Source organism: Rhipicephalus sanguineus, chromosome 8, assembly GCF_013339695.2.
Source record: "Rhipicephalus sanguineus isolate Rsan-2018 chromosome 8, BIME_Rsan_1.4, whole genome shotgun sequence".
Lineage (NCBI taxonomy): Eukaryota > Metazoa > Arthropoda > Arachnida > Ixodida > Ixodidae > Rhipicephalus > Rhipicephalus sanguineus.
The window spans coordinates 48,408,874-48,429,798 of NC_051183.1; positions in this window are offsets into that span (position 1 = coordinate 48,408,874).

Here is a 20,925-nt window from a genome sequence, read left to right on the forward strand (position 1 = left end):
ATTGTATTATAAATAATATGAAGACTAAAAATGCATTGTGCGTCGCATGTTTTTGAGCACGCGACTGCGCAATTATTGGGGCTTACGTGATTAAGTCGTTCTCTTCTAGCTACTTTATTTTGTAACAAAATTTTATTTTTTGTATTTCTTCCAGGTAGGACTGGAACAGGCCCTACACCACTAAATGATGGCATTCGTTCCTTTTTGGTATTTTCGTAAAAATAAAGATTGATGTTAATAGAATCGTGTTTCTCTTTCTTCCTTGAATACTTTCTAGAACACCGTAGGTTATCTGCAACTTACACAATCAAGAAATCAAAACCGTTGGTAACCTGAAGCACTGTGCATGTGTGTGTGTTTGGTGTCATTCATGTGACCTGTGTTCCCGTGTCGTGGTTTGCCACTTCTCGCCAAGTTTTTACCTTGTTCATAGGATTCAAAGTGTTTTAATGGATTGAAAGATCAGGGCACGCAACTAAATATTCTCGCTAGGGCAAGTCTTGAAGCCGGTATACACAATTTCTCTCAAGTTCGGCAAAGTGAATTCGAATGATCAGCATTATTGCTTGCAAGCGCTCACTGAATGCATTAATAGCAGTTAATACATGTAAGTTGGGTACCACTTCTAAAGCACTATTTAAGTGGCATGTTTCCGTGAAATGTCCGTTCCTAAGAGCGCAGGAACTTCGCCACCATTTTTACAATTGCGAAGCGCGATTTGGTCTCCAGAGGATCATTTCTGAGGATCAACCAATACTCCTTAAAGGAGTAACATTTGCTCCTTCAGGGACCATTTCCAAAAACCAACTGTTAGTCCTTACAGGAGTAACATTTGCTCCTTCAGGGACCATTTCCGAAAATCAACTGTTATTCCTTACAGGAGCAACCGTTAGTCCTTTGCAGTTAATCCTTCAAAGACTAACTGTTTATCCCCTTGCAGTTCATCCCCAAAAGGACTATTGGTTGTGGCAAACCAGTTGATCCCCAAAAGGACTAACCTCCCTACCCCTTTTAGTCCTTTTTTTCTTAGAGTGTAGACTAGCCCGAAAATTGCGACCCCCTAAAGCCTTACGGTTTAGGCCTGCCATTTTTCAGCCGTGAAACAAAGAGGAGTAGCGGATATTCTTGTTCACATGAAGCGAAAGAAATGGACCTGGGTCGGTCACGTAGTGCGCAGGACGGACAACCGGTGCTAAGTCGGAGCAACTGAGTGGATAGTAGTGGATGAGAAACGCTGACGAGGATGGCATCTAAGATTTTAGGACGGAGACGAAATCAAGAAGTTCGCAGGAATAGAATGGAATGAGCTCGCACAAGACAGAGTAAATTGGATGTCACTGGGAGAGGCCTTCCTCCTGCAATGGACATAAAATAGGGTGATGATGGCGATGACGAGAATGGTGTCCACGCTCTCCTCCTCTAGTTCCAGGACGATGGATTTACCTGGGGGATTCATACGTTGCGCCCCCTAGCGTGTTGTAGCGAAGATAACATGGGGTTGCTGAAGAGGAGTCACTAAGTGGATCCGCCCCATTCCTCCTCAGTGCATCTTCACCTGGAATTTGCGGCTTCGGTTTGGCGTACCCTACTTTCGAAGTAACTTCATAAGCACTGCTGACAGACATGCAAGCACGTCTTGCTGGCTTTCACGCGAGGTCTCTGCGGGGAAATATAAAAATAGAGCGGTTCCGGTCTACCAAAATGGCAGTTCCTTCAAATCTAACGCTCCTCTTTTGCCAATGCCGGTTCGACCAGCGGAACCAGTGTTTTATGAGCAACCGCTCTGTAACGGGAGCGCTCCATAATGGTATGCGTGCAGCACAAACTGCTGTTCCTTTCCGGTCGCTATTAGCAGGTGAGTTTGACAGGTATGTAATTTTGTTTGGAAGGTAATGTAATCGCAACAACAGATAACGCAGTAGTTAGTAGGTTGTGCCGACGTAAATGCTATAGTAGGCGACTTGACATGGCGCCACCTCCTTCTTCTGAGACAAATAAGCATATGTAGTAAACGAACGACTGCGTACGTGTCGGGCTTAAATTGAAGGGGGAGGGGGGGATAACACCCCTTCCCCTGCCGAGCCACACACACACTCCTCAAATATGTAGGGGGGTTTAGGAGGGGGGGCGGATAAACTTCCAGCAAATAGACTTTAAGTACTGCTCAAGTGCAGAAGAAACCATAAACAGAAATCGAGGTCTCTTGCGCAGACACGCAAGCATGAACGAAAACTGAAGCGGCTCCTTCCGCCATGCAACCGTAAGGACTAATAGAAGGTAACCAACTTATGCTGTAGGTAAGGTGACAACAACATTCCAAGTTCACGCGACACAAGCAGCGTTGAAAGCAGCGGTAATCTGCTGCTTGCCAGTAAATATATGTGAACGCAAAGGAAACAAGAAATACCTCGAGAGCAATCCAGTACATCCCAATGGCATCTGTCCCAGACAGTTTCGGAACGCTAGCTGTAGCCTCTGCATACACAAATACGCCGACATAGAACACATCCTCTGGAAAGGCACACATAAAGAGAAGCTCTTTGACCACAAAAATCCGTATCTCCTTGAGAAGCGTTGCCGCGACGCTTGGATTAGCTCAGAAGTTCAATACTAAATATGGGCCATCCAGCAGGCCCGGGAAACAGCGGAAAGTATAGGCCTCACCACGAGCAACCGGGTGTCCTAGGGCAGACCAAAAATCCGCAGGCTTTTAATAAAGTTTGACGACCACCATCATGTTTTCGAATTCATGTTGATCGCGAAAGTACGCGGCTCTTTTGCAGATGACTCGAGAAGCACAAGTGACAACCGACAGATCAGAAGTGTGGATGGTTGGTCTTGCTGGTTGTACATAATTCAAGGAACAGAGCAAAAAACAACAGGACAAAAGAAGAAGGCGCAGACAGCGCTGACTGTGAACAATTTTATTGCGAAAAACCCCACCGCATATATACATACCATGTTCTGACAACATAACCAGTCACAATGTACCGAATCACGCTGGACGCACACACATACAAAATGCTTTACATTCATATTAGCATCCACCAACAGTTATCTTGTTTTCTGCGCTGTTCCTTGAAGTACGACAGATCAAATCGGTCCTCCATGCGTCCCAATTATGCATCTAGTGAACCCGCGAGGCATAACGCCACGTCCTATGTATATGCTCCTGTTTGGGCGATCTGGATCTGCTCCCTCTTCCCCCTTGAAGGTCGGTAAATGGCGATTGAAAAAGACTACACAGAGCTATTGCGACCTCGTTGTCAGTCCAACTCCAGTCAAGCGGAAACAAGCTCATTCAAATGAAAATAGTTTCCTGATGCAACCAAACATGGATAATAATGACAAACACCCCTTCGTCACAGGGAGAGTGACCAGGCCCACATGACGTAAGCCCCTCACATGGTCCAATTAGCATGGCCACCACTGCTGTCACATTTGAGCAGTTTATGAGCAGCGCCATAGATTACGGCAGAATGTACAGGCTATCATGACTAACCCACCAGCCTATACTAGTGCGCGTTAGACTACACGATCACCTCTTGCAGCACGTTTGCAATCCACCACCTGGAGCAACGAATCTTGGCTGTATTACTCCATGCGGCATAATTGTGATAAACAGACGCACACAAAGCACAGACGAAAGAAACACGAGAATGGCAGACATGTCCAATGACGAGTTTACGTTGGCCATGAACGAGCTCTTCTGATTCTATTACGGTCTTCATACACTTCACATTTGTGGCCCTCTTTGACAAGGACGACATAAAAATACAACGCACAAAAACTCGTATTGCATAACATGCTGGGTTGTAATATGCACATCTGCACGTATAAACGGCTGTTCTGCAACATGGTCAGAGACCCCTCTCTTTAAAGTATCCCCTGCCAACGACCGCTACGCATCGTAGTCGCTCTGCACTGCACGCGGCTATCGCCTGCTCGCCAAATAAGTACACCCCTACCCGGAGGAGCAATTCGGTATTGTGTATGATTGTAACTGCTGAGGATACCCTTGACATTTCGTTGTTACGCCGTTATTCATAACACAGAAGACGTCTGTGGAAAGGGAGTGGCGAGTTGTGATTTTTCGGAGCGCAAGGCAGAGAGGTCGAGGGTACGTTTCCTCCTTTTCGTCGTGCATACACCTGGAGCGCTGCCACTCATCTCGGCATAAACTGCCCTCGCTAGGGCGATGCACCGTATTTTCGTCGCCTCTTTGTTCGATACGCCTGTTCGAGTCAAAGGCTTTTATTCCCGTCTTGGCGTGTTCGATTGCCGACAGCGGCGGCCGCGTTTCAATGCGGGCGTAATGCAGAAGCGTTCGGTGCATATTTATTTGCAAAGGTGCTAATGAACCCCAGGTCGTCAAAGTTACTATGGGGTATCGCCGGACATCTTCAATAAAGTTTTAACTCGCTCACTCACTCCCCAACTTATACGGCGTGCCCCACAAACACATCGTGGTTTTGGCACGTAAAGCCCCCGAATTCAATCGATGCCTACTTTGTGTGCCAATCGACTTTTATATAGATAGGATATGTATAGTACATATAAGAGCTTTCTTTAGCAGCACATTGAATGCGATTTGGTGATTCGACTAGGAAAGCAATATGTGACGATGATCAATGTAACGATGTTGTTACTGCCGCGTGCCTCGCTCTTTCATGCAAACTCGGTCATACATACATACATACATACATACATACATACATACATACATACATACATACATACATACATACATACATACATACATACATACATACATACATACATACATACATACATACATACATACATACATACATACATACATACGCTGGGGTTCAATCCCAGCCCCGGCGGTTGCATTTCAATGGATGCGAAATGTCAGAGGCCCGCGTTAAAGAACTCCTGGTGGTAGGAATTATTCGGAGCCTTCCCCTACGGCGTCTCATATGCTGAGTCGCTTTGGGACGGTTAGAAAGCACAAATCCACCAGCCACACATACACACATGACAAGAGCAACATACATGCATGACAGCAACTGTGAGATGGCAGCGCATTGCAAAGGACGTCGGCCCGGTGACACAATAAACACCTTTGCCAAAAGGCCTCCCTAGAGCAAGCCATCAAAATATAAGGGGGTGGGGGATCACCTGCAACATGCGCGACGCTGTAGGTTGTTCCTTCCACTCCGGACGATCCCGTCCTTCCGTTCCTTCTACGAACACCTGCTTGACACCACGCGAACTTGCGGAACGTCGGCCATTGTCCCGGGTCAACTTATCGCGGTGCTATTTACTCAAGCGGCACGCGCCAATTGGTTTCGCTAGTCAAACGAAGAGTGCATTCGGGGAACACCTGCACATAAATGCATGCAAATAAACGGACGAGTGAAAGTGGACAACCAAACGTGTGCGACAGCAGATATGCTACTTTGAAAACGGGAAAGAAAAGGACGAGATACAGAATTATGTAAAAGGACAGTGGTACTTATCAACTTAAGCACGACATGAACATATTCATCATCATAATTTATTGTATCGTATGAGGCACCACACATGCAGTGCGAAGCGGAATGAGAAGGATGATTATGGAATCATGTAAAATGACAATGGCACTTATCAATTTAAGCACGACGTAAGCATATTTATCATCATCATAATCAGTTATCATACCGTTAAGGGCATTTTACATGGCATTACTTAAAGGGTGGTAAGAAAATAACATAAAGGGGACAAGAAAATAACACAAAGGACATGTCATAACACGAATGCAACATCTGGCAGAAGAGCTGAACAATGCAGAACAAGACATTCTCGTTGTTGCTAACAGCTAGCAGAGACGTGTTTCATTTTATTGCGATAGCAATTATATGGACATTCTCGACGGGTTTTTGCCGTAACCGTCGCCGTCATGTTCCGTATTAAGTCAAAATCGATAACATCCCCCCGAGTACCGTATGTTCTACCCGTGGTGACGGACGCGGCAGAAGCAGCTATGAAACGAGCCTACCCATCTCCGTCGCACGGAGGGCGCATGCGACAACATCATACCGCGTGCGAGGCCTGTCGCCGATTGCTGCTCAAGCAGAGAGGAGGGCAGAGAGGTCTGTCCAGGGTTGCTAGGTTTGGCTACATTGCGCCAATTTGTCTACTTTTAGGGGCGAAGCTCCTTAAGGCGGCACCCGTTCGTCCCTCGTAGTCGTCGTCGTCGTAGTAGTGGTAGCAGTAGTAGTCGTAGTCCGTAACAAGTCTTACGCTTTGACCTCCAAGGTGGTGCCGGTGGGAGATTTTTCCTGTGCGTTGTTGAACAATAAAAAATTCGCAGCGTGCGCATTAACTAAAAGCCGAATTCTCCTGTCTCTCATTCCCCATTAGCAGCCATTGGCATGTTCCAGTAAGAAACGTTAGTAGAAGTAGAAGTGTAAGTGTTAGCTAAAAGCCGACTTCTTCTGTCTCTCATTCCCATTAGCAGCCATTGTTTACCTCCAAGGTAGTGCCTGGTGAGATTTCTCCTGTGCGTGATTAAACAATAAAAATTTTGTTCAAAACGCCGTTGATTGATGAAATAAACCAACGAAAGACGCCAGATGTTTTGTAAAAGCAGAACGAAAGAACGCCAGATGTTTCTAAAGCAAAACGAAAAGACGCCAGCTGCTTAACGAAAGACGCCAGATGTTTTCTAAAGCAATGGTTTTCTAAACAATGAAAATTCACAGCGTACATGTAAAATTAAAGTGAGCTGCAAGTCGTCATAACACTAATCGAACCTTTAGTATAAACGCGCCCGATCTCACGTCGGTGATGATGTACTGGGCAGAATTCACGGAAGATTCACGGTTTACCGATGAACCTCCGCAGCTTTTCTGGGCCGGTGACGGCAGGAGAAGCGTCTTGGCTACTTGGTTACATTTTGGCTACTTTATTGTTTACTCGACTTGAACCAAATTATGAACATCGGGTGACGTCGCAGCCACTGGTGTTCAAGTATGCGGTGCCAGAACAGGCACAGACATCTTTCCTGCTGTGAAAGTTGAATTTAGCGCTTGCATTACACAAAAGGAAAGGCTTTTTGATACATGACTGGGAGACGCTAAAAACTGTTGCATGGCGCCTCATTTCCCAGGCCATCTATTGCTGAACGCTTCTTTAAACGGTAATTGCAACCCAACCATGGAAGAGAACCATGGAAGTGAGCAGGACATATGCGCCCAGGGCGCTCTGAACTCACTGAAATTATAAGTCAGATATCCGACGTGCTTATTGTGGCTTCTGTTATGTCTTTTTTGTGTCATCATGCGAGAAATGATTGCAAAGCTGCATTTTATGCTTTAGTCCTACAAACTGATTTTTAGAACATTCATGCGGTACTCATTTTTATTGTCACCACAGGTGTTACATTTAATCGTTTTATGAAGAGTTATGCAAAACGTGTGAAAAGAGTGTCATTTTTGCAACAGCGCAGCAAATTTCTACATCCTGCACGAAATTATTGTTAAGACAAAAATCTATCCTTGAATCTCAGCAGTTTTCATTTTCGAGGGTATGCATACATCCTCATTTAAATTCTCGCCAAAGTGCTAGTGTATTTACTCAGTTAAATAAAATGCCGCAATTTTTCACACACGCGTGGTTACTTTTGGTTAGTTTTACTACTCTTGGCTCAAGTTGGCGACTTTTTCGACGGTTTTTTCAGTATTCCTGCTATTTTTGCTTTTTTGACCTGGCAACCCTGGGTCCGCATTGAAGGAGCGTGAAGAAATGCGGGGTTTGGGGGGGGGGGATTTGTCACTTGAGCAGCAACTGTGAACTTTGATTATAAAGGCGCGGTCGTGATCGCTGGTGCACGTGCTATCTCGACAGGTATCAGCAGACGGCTCGTATACCCTTCTACGTGCTGTGCTCTCAAGGCGAAGAGACCGTGCGAAAACCGCTTCTCTCCCTGGAGCGGCCGTGTTCTCTTACACCAGCGTTTTGTAGAGTTACGCGAAGCCGGATCTAAAAGAGTTAGCTGCTAGCCTTAATTCGCATAAGATTACAACTTGTTGCTATCGCATTCATTGCTTCGCCGTTGTGATGAAACTGTGATTTTTTCTATAGCATACATGTTCTGCTGCCATGTATGTATGTATGTATGTATGTATGTATGTATGTATGTATGTATGTATGTATGTATGTATGTGTGTGTGTATGCCCCGCCACGGTGGTCTAGTGGTTATGGCACTCGACTGCTGACCCGAAGGTTGCGGGATCGAATCCCGGCCGCGGCGGCTGCATTTTCGATGGAGGCGAAAATGTTTGAGGCCCGAGTACTTAGATTTAGGTGCACATTAAAGAATCCCAGGTGGTCGAAATTTCCAGAGCCCCCCCACTACGGCGTCTCTCATAATCATATCGTGGTTTTGGGACGTTAAACCCCAGATATTATTGTATGTATGTATGTATGTATGTATGTATGTATGTATGTATGTATGTATGTATGTATGTATGTATGTATGTATGTATGTATGTATGTATGTATTCCAAAAGATTACACTACACTGAGAGATCTGAATTCCTGCGAAGCGCTGACTGCCGTATAGCCTTGTATTCAACAGTTTTCAATCAGTAGCATTCTTCTCAAGACAAACTATGATTCGTTAAATTAGATAACAGTATATAATCTGTGAATTTACGTGCGAGAATATGGAGGGTATCAACTTGAGCTTGTTGGCATGGCTTCATCATCGGAAACAGCGCGAGCACACGGGACTAGAAAGACAGACATGACTTTGCGCTGCGAAGTCCTGTCTGTCTTTCTAGTACCGTGTGCTCGCGCTGTTTCCGATGAGGATTACATGCGATAACCACGACACTATTATGAGGCACGCTGTAGTGGAGGGCTCCTAAAATTTCGTCCTTTAACGTGCAATTACATCGCTCAGGACATGTGCCTCTAGCATCTCGCCTCCGCCGAAATGCGACCGCCGCGCCCGGGATCGAACCTGTCACCTTCAGGTCAGCAGCCGAGCACCGCAACCGCTGTAATACCGAGGCAAACCTTTAAATTAGAATTTACACCTTTTAATAGAGGGTAAGTTCTAATTTGTTGTTGAAATCAAGTTGCGCACACTTTCATGGTCGACTGTACGTGTTAACATCGTGCGCAAACGAATGAATGCCCAGTATCTAAGTCGCCGAACACTTTAGTCTAAGGTCGTGGTTGCTACAAACGACTCTGCTACGCTTCCCGAGCTCTTCGCTTCAGCTAGATTCGCTTTATCGTGTGCTCCTGGATTTGTTACAAGCCATTGACTGCAACAGTACCCGCTGATCCTTTTTTCATTTATCGTATATACAGCTACCGAAAAGGAAATATTGAATTTGCTACTCCGGAACATGACCTGAATCTCAATGAGCTATTCGACAACGAAATCGAATACATTTGATCAGCTGGTGACACCTGTTTCTTTGTTTTTTGTGTGTTTAGAATGTGATGCGACCTTCTTTTCTTTTTCTTTTTTTTTAAGAAGCGTGCAAGGCTTCAGCAGTCGTTTCAATTTAGACATTCAGATCAGGTGAGCAGCCCGTCCACTTCTTTATTCTCTTATCTCTTTTCTGTGCACTAATGAAATTTTTACAGACTTGCTTTTAGTAGAGCAGGTAATTCTAAGCAAGAATACGAACGCACACACTAACCGCCCTTATTTCTGGTGATGTGGTTGGCCACGAGCGGATGGGTTTCTCCTTTCCAGTTAGTACTCTATGCCACAGCCTACACTGTACTGTACACGCCGTGTCTTGAGAAGACGCTTATACCACCCATAATTTTCTACTGTGCGCGAAAACGCCATCTCTTTACGCCCATTTCTTTCTTCAATACTCTTCCTCATGCGTGGGGCAGCCCACATCCGTTTGCTTAACCCTTGTGGCTTTCTTTATTCTCACTCACAGGACTATAGTAGTGGTAGTTTGTGAAGTCCTAGACAGTAGAGCCCTCCGTCCAGGGCCCAATTTACTGCTGCTATCCGACTGGCCCGCTCAGTCGGTCTCCGCTGGATTATAGGGGATAATTCTGTGGGACTGAACTTATTCGACTATAGCGACACAAGTCACTAACGCGAAGAGCTATCGACATACTATTGCAGTTTTTGAAGAGCGCCGGCCTCTGTGACCGATTGTTTTCATGTCTTGCGCGGGACGTTCCCTCCCGCTCTTCTACTCTCTCACTGTTTTGTTTTTTCCTCATGATATTCCTTATTCTCTTACCCTCTGGGTGGGGTAGCTAACCGTACTCTCGCATGGTTGACCTGCCTATACCTTTCCGGCGCTTGCTCTCTCACTCTCTCTCTCTCTCTAACAGTACATATATAACAGCACTGCCCCCGTTCTTCAGCCGCCTCCGCTCTTTCCGTGGTTTCACAATGATAAATCGGTATCGACTTTCGGACCTGACAATTTCATCATAGTGCACATTATGCCGGTGGAGGCCATCATCACCTTCGTGCTCCTCAGATCTCCATGAACGTCTATCTCTCGTACATGTATGAGGCATCCCCGCACGTAGTACCAAGAAATCTGAGCGAAGGACAAAGAAAACTTGACTGGAGAGAGGGTGGAGTGGCTAAGGGAGAGGGAATTACTTCCATTCATTGTTCTTACGCAACCACGTGTGTATATATAGTCGCGCTACTGCCGCCCTTACGCGCTACCGCCATTCACGTAAAAGCGTGGGACTGCTCTTCCCGCTCAAACGGCGTATGCGTGAGGTCAAACTTACGGTGAGGGTGTCACGGAGACGAACTACGGTGCACGGAGGACAGGCCGCACGCAATCGGTGCACAGCATTTCCGCTCATCCGGATGGCAGAGAGTGAATGACAAGGCAGGTCACATAGGCACGTTGCGAGCGAGTAAAAGACAGGGCGTGGAGGGTGAGGTTGTTCGAAGGTCGCGACGTAGGGGCAGCGAGGTTGAGATAATGGCACTGCAGAAGAAGGATCACGCGAGGGTGTTCGCATTTCTCTGCCCTCTCCTTCACCTTGCGCACGCAGTCCCGCCTCGACCGCTTTCGGTTTCGTGAGAATCGTTAGAGGCATCTAGAAGACACGGGCTATGGCCATCTTGTCCCTTGCGTATGTCTGTAGCTTCCTCCCTCCGTTCCCAGTGAAGAGACCGTGTCATTGATGATCTTGTGTCCGCTACGATGAATGATCTGCTTAAACGAACTACACGAAGCTCACCGATGCGTAAAGTGTTATTGTTTCGTTTGTTTCTTTCTTTCCTGCATTTCTCGCTTTTGTTCTGGCATAGTCGTCTTATTTGCCGAAAATGAGACAAGCCACGTACGGAGTGGAGTGCGTCTGTCGTTGTTGCTCATGAATGAACGTTGACGATGGAAACGACGGTGCGGAGTCCCGTTCTACATGACTATTCTTTGTGCGATTCTCATCGGCCATTTTGTCTTGATTTTATTCCCAGAGAGAAGTTTGTCCATTCTATACAAGAAAACACTACAATCAATTATGCACTGAATGCTTTGCAGTTGCGTCGGGTCGTATAATTTGGAAAAACACTAGCCGCATTGGGCTAGATTCTGTGTTACTGATTCTTTGATTCTGATCCCTGAAAGGATGCTGAAGCTCCCACTCAAAAGAGTTTGCTGATTAGTCGAGCGTATAAGTCGGGTCTGTGTCACGAAGGTAAGTGGATCTTAAAAAAAGGACAATGACTTCGAGGTGGGTTACAAACTAGTAGACACCGTATCAAAGTTCGTGCAAAACAAGAGATCCCCACGATATACGATATTCCAAGCTGTGTGGAACATATGCTGTACAAGCCTCACAACTTTTTGAAGAGAACGTCTTCATGGGTCTCTTCATCCACTTTCTGTAAGGAGATGTGATGATTATGATGTCGATAATTTCTGACTGACTGGAATTACCGAATTTGCTTGCATGCTACCAGCTCTAACATTGACGAACTTTTGGATAATACTTGCTAGTCTTAGCTGAGTGATAAATAACATCGGCCAGTGTTTCCTGACAATGATGGTCACTGTCGGTTAACGTTAACTATCCGCTGGTGTAACATATCAACTTCGTCTTCACTAAAACTTTAGTTCTTCCGTTGTTCACTAATCTACATTATCGCAGCATAGAAGAACCACATAAATGATCCCGCCAAGGGTCTTGGTGTTTGACCACCGTGGTTATGGTGCTTGACTGCTGACCCGAAGGTCGCGAGATCAAATCCCGGCCGCGGCGGCCGCATTTCGAAGGTGACGAAATGATAGAGGCCCGTGCGCTTAATTTAAGAAACACAGGCGGTCGAAATTTCCGGTGCCCTCCACTACGGCGTCTCTCATTATGACATCGTTGTTCTGGGACGTAAAACCCCAGCAGTTATTATTATATAAGTACATAACTGAGTAAGAATGCCACACACGCTCCTTTCTTTCTATGTTTTACGTTACCGGCCCATTGCACATGTAGCTGCTGCCTTGCGCAAACCGCGCCAGCATGTCTGAGAACATTCGAGATTATTTTAGAATCATCTCTTAGGCTTGAGCGCGCGAACGCAAACAACCGAGTTTATTCTCGAACTAACGCGGCCGCCAGTGATAAGGTTCGAACGTTCGATGCCGCATGCATATATGCCGACGCGCCTTGCCGCGGTTCAGTGTTCGCGGCTATGTGTACAGTGTGTATTGCTGTTGTCTGACTTTCCGTTACCCGGCCACAAGTTCCGCCAAATAAAGAGTTTACTCTTGGACACGCCGCTGCTGCCTTCGTCGACGTCACGACCACGTCACAATAACATCACATACTAGTGGACCGCGGCGTCGTTGTTCTCACCAAACAAAATCGGCACATAGTATCCTCCGGCATCACGGATGACGCAGAAACGTTCACATCGCGTGATGAGCGCTCATACGTTCTTCCCTGGCCTTTTATTTTTTTTTTTCTGAAGAAACACGAAAAGCCGCGCACACTAGATTTGCACGCTGTCCGGTAGAATACGGGTCGCTGCCATGTCGGAATGCGCGTTTCCTGCTGAGTGGTCCTTCAAGTTAGTCACGCTACCACAACGGCCCTCTTTTCGTCTTGGTTCCCAAGGTCTAGGACGCGCCCTTCGCGGACATCGTTCCCCTGGGTGCATCACAGAAACGCGAAGAGGAGGAAACCTCCTTTACCTTGTTAAATATTTTGTAACCCACCCCTTATGTAATACCCCCTAGTGGGGTCTTTAAGGAAATAAAGAAAGAAACGCATCCCCGAAAGCCACGCTGGGAAGCCCACCTTCCGTGTCCAGCTTGATCGCGAAGCGATAAGCATCTCTTTAGGCTCGGAGTTATCGCCTGCATACCAGCTGTTCGCCTCGTCCTGGGGAAGGTAATGATGAAGTATTGATTCGTAGTGGCTTTACGCTTGATTTTTATATTCGAATGGCATTTCACGTGCTCGCGCGACGAATCTCGAATAGGTGGACGGCTCATTTTCCGGTGTGACGTCACCTCCCCACCGGTCCACTCGCACAGACCGACGTACAGACACACGAACACATGAGTGACGTCACTACAGCACATATATACGTGGGAAAGGCATAATAGGAAGTCACGTGCTCCTTAATGCATTCCCCTAAGCCGGCGTGAAGGCCAAGTCCATATTATCATTCTTCTTTTATTCCTTTCTTGTCCCAATCGATTGCATTGATTCTGAAGCTTTCTGCGCCTCACGTGGTACTGCACTTCCTCAGGCATCGGGCCACCCTTGACCGAAAGACAATGTCACGTGATGACTTCATCACATGGCATGTTCACGAAGCGTCTGGTGGCTTCACTGCATTAACTCTACCTAAAGGAATTTGCTTCACAACTTGGCTTCAGTCTGAATGCCATAACCGTGATTTTTGTGGTTTTGTCGCTGTAGATTGTCATGGGCGTGGTAGAACCCAAAAGCCCTGGGCTTGCTAGAATATTCACACGCATTCTGACATAAATTTTGATACGTACCCTTGCTTTTTAGACTAACGTACTCTTTTGTAATTGACAAGGCACGTGAGGCTGAATCAGTCCCATTACCCCCTGCTGTAGTGTAGGGTAGCCGGTGAGACTCAGCAGGACTAAATCCCGCCTTTCCCTTGCGACTACTCTTTCTATCTCTCCTTCTCTCTCTTCCTCTCGCTCTAACTTATATTGCGCATCCTGGTGCGTTAGTGTGTTCCTTTGCCGCCGAGGCAAAAGGTGGGAGGAAATTGCCGGAAATGAGCGCATTCCTGGTCGCCCGAGTTTCTTAGAAGACGTTCCTCCTACGCAGCCAAGTGGAACTCAACATCTCTAAATCACGCTCTTTCCGGCAAACGCGAAGTAGCATACAGTATACGGACTTATTCGCTACCGTGACGACCCTTCGTGTGGTCGTCGCGTGACGCATGAGTCAGAAGAGCTACAGGCTTTAGTATTGAAGAGACTGTGCGCGCTTCCATCAGATTCCTAAATTTCTTTTCAAGAAGCACTAGTAATAGTTAAACACACGCGTCCGGTGTAAAAGCGTGCAGTCAGATGCAAAATAAAATGCCATATTCAAATACACAAGTGACGAGCAAGCATGGTACCAAAACAAATTCGGCGCATTCTTCCACGATTCAACAATTCAATAGATGGACTGTATAGGCATGTCACATGATATCGAGGCACTATCCATGCTGCATTATAGATGAGAAATAATATGACGTCGGGTGTCTGCAACCAAAGCGTGCAGCGCTTTTACGGCCGTCCTTGCGACATACCGCACAGACCAATCTTAATTATCGACTGAATAAACTATTCAGTCAGCATCATACTCCCAGAACGTTCGAACAATTTGTATACACCTGCACTTTTGTAGTGACAGATTTGTAATCGTGTCAAGCATATGTAGCCACACCCCGACATGATCGTTTTTCAGTGTCAGGCTGGTAATGATAAGCCATACGAATTCCTACTGAATATGACGTAGGTACCATCAAAATATCAGAGCAAATGAGCCCTCTGCCTGACAGACACCATGAGCATAAGTGAAGCCATGCCTCGTGGCACTTAGTCCGCCTCCTTCTCTCGAGCATTCGCATCCACCCCTATGAAATTACAATAAATTAAGTTCACAGTAGGGAAAACAGCGCTGAATTTTTGGACGAACACAAAGGAAGACAGACGACGACTGAATTTTTGGATGAACACAAAGAAAGACAGACGACGACAGTCGTCGTCTGTCTTTCTTAGTGTTCGTCCAAAAATTCAGCGCTGTTTTCCCTTCTGTGCGCAATGAACCAACTTGCCCAAGCCTTAACCCTAGCAAATTAAGTTCGCACATTGAAGAGCACGACAAATGGATTGTCCTGACTTCAATCCAAACAATCGCACGACGTCCGGCCGGCAATTAAGTGGAAGATCCCTTTCACTTTTTTTAGGTGTTCAACAACTCAGCACGCCTTCAGCTCCTACTGCAGCCAAGGTTAGCGGCTCCACCATGGATGACCTCTGAGCCCACCGGTGAACTGTAGCGAATGCTGAAGGGCCGGGAACTGGGACGGGTGAATGGCGGTCATTTTGAGAATGCGATGTCAAAGACGTGCTGCTCGGTCACCCTAAAGAAGCGACGGAGAATGCCCAATTGAAAAGCCGGCGCCGCGAACACGTAAAAAGTACGATCAAAGGCACGGGGGATGAATGATGGTCCAAGAGGGGGGTGGGGGGATGCATTCGAAGAGTCGAATGCCTTTCGCGTTGCTTCGCAGCTGGGGGTAGAGGTCAACAGAAGCGACGGGGGTTGAGGAGGAAGCGACGGTGGAAGAGGCCAGACGATGACCGCGTACCTCTGTCCAACTTTAAAGGATTGACGAGTTCCGCCTCTTGACACTTTCACTGCCCTCCTGCCATTGTCCAGAAAGGGTTGTTGTTGCTCGTTCCTTCACTTTTGTTGCTTCTGTCGCAGCCAACACAGCCTGCTTCTCTTGTTGACCCGTTATTCCACATTGCCTGGGCGTCCTATGAATGGGAAGCTAGCGGGTGTTGAAGGGCTTGCTTGTTGACGTCAGAAGGGACTTTCCCCGCCGACGTCTGGACAGTTGTCTGCCCTGCAGTTGGTGTTAGCCGCCGTCTGGACCGTTTTACCTCTCGTCTCATCTCTCTTGTCAGCTTTTTGCTTTTCGTCTGCCCGCTCCGTCTGCGTGTTTACCGTCCGCTGCCCTTTGTCCGACTCTACACGCGGTCTTCGTTTTTCTTGAAACTTTTTTTCGCTGTCTACCCCAGTTACATCTGGTGTCTTTTCAAACAACACATATTGTGCATCACCAGCCCTTTGAGGCGTCACCTTCATCATTTAGTACACGTCATCATACTGCGCAGCCGCGCACGCATCATTCGGCATTTCACGTCTGTTCAAAATGCTTCTGTGATCCTTTCTTCAGACTTTATCCTTCCCCGCCACGGTGGTCTAGTGGTTATGGCGCTCGACTGCTGACCCGAAGGTTGCGGGATCGAATCCCGGCCGCGGCGGCTGCATTTTCGATGGAGGCGAAAATGTTTGAGGCCCGTGTACTTAGATTTAGGTGCACGTTAAAGAACCCCAGGTGGTCGAAATTTCCGGAGCCCTCCACTACGGCGTCTCTCATAATCATATCGTGGTTTTGGGACGTTAAACCCCAGATATTATTAGACTTTATCATTTCTATTAATATCACTCTTCGTCAAAATTTCCCACAATGGCCGAAGTCATTGTCTTTCCATGAAGGCCGGCACCCTGGCACAATTCCTTTCCGAAAGTACACTTCATTAACCACGATGTTCTTGAACTAAGAAATGAGGGAGTTAGTTCTCCTCACAGACATCTTATGCCTGAAAATTTCAGAACTGTTCTTGAGTTTCCAACAGCCTAGCTGAACCGATAATTGCGTCTGAGGTCATTTGTGGCTGCGAACTGCAACGAGCCCCACCGCAGACATTACGAACAGAGCGATCTTCCGCTATCCTACTTTGCTTCCTACACTCGCTATTATACTCGGAAGCTTTCATCGCTGTGGAGGGAAGCTGTGCCTCAGACGAGTAGCCCTTAGTCAGCAGCCACTGCCTCGTCAGGTTCAACCAGCCAGCTTCCTTGGGGTCTAATACCGGTGTCACACGCTCATTTCTGATCGCGATCGGCCCTGATCCCTATCGAATTTCACGATCGCGATTGGCTCCCTTACGCAAGCTGAATGAGGGAGCCAATCACTGTTGAGAAATGCGATCCTGATCTAGCTCGATCGCGATCAGCAGTGCGCCGTGTGACATCTGCATAACATATACAGCTTTCTCGCTCTGTGATGTTCCCGTATAAAAGCAGAAGAATAACACAACTCGTGTTCTTTTATTGCAACAAGTGAGACAGAGCATTTGTAGGTACAATGAAACCATTGCGAACCACGCCAAGACTCTGGAAACTCTAGTGAAGGTTGCAAGTTCTAGTGAAGGTTGTAATGAACGCCGCCTTGAAATCAAGATAGCCTCGTGTCGGCTGGCTGGTGCAATCACTGCAATCGCGGGTACCGAACTCTTTCTTACCACATTGTTTCGGAAGGCCATTACCAGCAATGTCAAGACCACTGACGTGGCGGGGGCAGGGCTTCCGCGTACGTGTCAGTCGTTCGGTTCAATCAGACCCAGCTCTTGACAAGTCTGGCGCCTCCGCGTCTGAACCGCACGCTGCAGACGTAGCTGGCGAGCACAATGGACTCCTTTTTCTGGCGTCTCGAGCGAACGACGCGCGCTTTTTGTTTTTCCCCTTTCTCTTACGTAGACCGCAAGACAACACTGGCAAGTTTGCCCGGAGTGGCGATAAACCAGACAAACAATACCTCATTGTGATCCCGCCATGATGGAACGTCAACCAATTCTGCTCCCGCAACTGCTGTATGGGTTTCGCGGTATACACTTGAACCACGCGTGCGCGTGTGTATTCTTGGCTTTGGCTACGGAAGTGCCTCATGCCCCTGTCATGTGACTCAGTCGCGGCTCCAGTCGCGAAGTGTCTGCCGACGATAGCAAGCGGCAGTGTGTATCCTTCGGGGCTGTTTACCTGTCCGCCGCACCTCCGTGGAAAACGAGCGCTCGAAACCTGCCACGGGACGCTTCCATGCGTGACGAGATGGGAAGGAACACAAATGCGGCCGATGAAAAATCCAGACATCGTGCCCAGAAAGACAGCTGTCCCAAGTGAAACTTCCTGAAGCTACATGGTTGTGTCACCACCACTCTTTCTAGGCAGTTCTGTTGCCTGCCTGGTTGGTTTGATGTGACAGTGTTCTCTGTTTTTGTTCTTGAAAAACCCTTCGCTTTTGCCCGTAGTAAACTATGTTTCTTGCCCATTTTGTTTTGTTTCTGTAGCTTCGTCAGATTGCGCGGCGGCAGCTGTCTCGTTGACGATGATTTCGCAGTTGTTAGCGCGTCCTTATAAACGTGCACGACAGGGCGAACACCTTCAGAGCACAACTACGTGTGCAGGTCTACCCTTCCTTTCTGACAGTTCCTGTCATCCATGGCGTAGGGAAAGACTGGAAGCACCCGGAGTCGTGTCGCAGGTGACGTCTTGTGGGAACTCTAGGCATCTTCCTGGTCCGACAAAATGTACACAGAAGGGTTGAAAATTTAGACTTGTGGTGGGTGCATTGTTAAGCCTGATGCATGGTATACAGGACTGCGTGGTGCGATGAGAAGAAGACAACACGAATACATGGCAGCAATTTCACGTTGTTTCGAAGGTGCGTGTAGCGTCAAGTGCAGAAGACTCGGCATTGTTCAGTGCGGTGGGAGACTTGCTTCGTTTGCTTTTTGTTGCGAAGGCACGTTACTGCAGTCGTATGCAGCTGGGGCTCAGTGTGTTGCCACCATTGTTCAAGGAAGTATATACACTGTGTTACAGCCTGCGCGGCGTTTTGAATTTGCATGTGTGCCGTTGTGAGGGTCCGAGGGTACACTAACGATGGGTTTTATGTAACAGTCTTTCCCGCAAGAACGTACCACTGGTGTGAGACGGTGTCGTGCGTACGCGTATTGACAAATAGGTGTTTGTGTAGGTTTCTGGGTTGTAAGTCATGACAAAGGTTTCTGTGTGCGCGCTATTGACGTTAAGTGTTGTAATCACGAGGAAATTTGTCATTCAGACCCTATATCGACAACTCATTCTCCGTGCTTTAAAAATGTCGCCTGCTTGGAGATGGGACAAGAAAATACCGTAAGCTGGACAAGCATGTGGTTTGCTACCCTGCAACAGGGGTATGTGGTTGAGTAGGTAAGTATATTTGAATGTACCCAGTAGGTTAGGGACGGTAGGCCAGGGGACATCCCAATGGAATGGTGTCAGTGGTGGAGGACACAAGTGCCGTCTTTCATTTAAATTGTGTAAGGATTAAGTATAGAAAGCGAAACATGAAAATCAAGAAAAATTCAAAGAAAGCAGGCACACTCAAACACTCGTAGTTACGTGTGAACTCGAAAGAAAAGCTGTTGCTGAAGGCATGGCATGAGCTCTGAGATCAAGTGACATACGTGGGACGCCATAGGCCCTCTGGTCGCGGAGCCCACTCTTATAGCAACAGACTTTACCAACTGCCTAGCGTTGTTTCCCTCCCTCCCACTTTTACTGTGTAGTGATTTTATCGTTTTTACTTGTCCTTGTCCAGGTATGTCCTACGTGCTAATTCGTCGATCTATTATAACGCACCAATTGCTCCATTTATATGCTTGTCAGGTGCTGTTGCTGTCGTAATCACGGTCGAACTATTTCACTCAATTTCATTCTATTTTTGCTTGAACAAACGAAGAGCACAGCCCACCAATTGAGAAATAAGAAAGAGCGCTTGGGCGAATAGCCGAAAAATTAGTGGTGGCCAACCATCCCATGGTTGGTGTTCTGACTATTCCGTAGGACCCCACCAAAATTAGACCCACAATCGAAACAAAAATAAAAGACTACTTCTATAGGTCCGGAAGGTCTGATGCCTGAACAAACCAGACCTAAGCAGGTGGAAGAAGACTAGAGCGTAAGATGCGACTTCGTTATAAAGAGGTTGGGCCGTACGTATTGTTCGTATAGATATACCTATAACAACACTCGCAAATTTATTGCTTGAGCGTTCCTCTGCGGCCGCACCCATCGCGCCCTTCGTATACCCTCGCAGAGGTTGGCTTCGTGGATGGCACGTTGACCTCTTGTATCCCACGGCTAACGCGCTACTAAAAGGCGATATGTGGTTGGGAACCTGAGATGCTTCCAGGATTGCAGTCACTGTTTAAAGCACTCCCACGGTGAATTAATGAGAGAAAAAAACTGATAGTGGCGAAGAGCCGTAAAAGTGTTAGGGGTGTTGTTCAATGACGCAACCGCAAAAAAAAAAGAAGAGGTTTGACTAATATATTTCTGCGAGGGTCCTGGTCATAGCCTTTTTGCATGGTTGTGTGTGAGTTGTTAAAGTGCTGTTTGTCATTCATATAAAAGAAGAAAAAGCGCAGCCACTCCTTTTTTTTTGTAGTTTTTTGTAGTGCTCCTGGATTTGCATATCAACAAGCCTGTACTAAAGCGCTAAAAAATATATACATCGGGTCCGGGATCGAAGCATCGCGCGACCTTAATGGTGGGACGGAGGGCATGCACCGGTTAAACACGATGCGAAAAAAAATTTTGCAAAAAAAAATCCCGCTTTCTAAGGCAGCCCCGACAAGAAGTCGTGTCTCGCGAACAAAAAGAAAAGAGACCAACAATAACAATAAGAAAATATGAAGAGAATGTAAAAGGGCATGCCCGCATGTATATATCACCTTGCGGGGCTGTGCCCACATGCACTTGCCGTTCGACAGGTTGCGGCGTCGTTTGTTTGCTGCCTTTGCTACGATGCCTGCGCGTGTGTATGTAGTGAATCCTGCACACCCTCCGCAATTTTT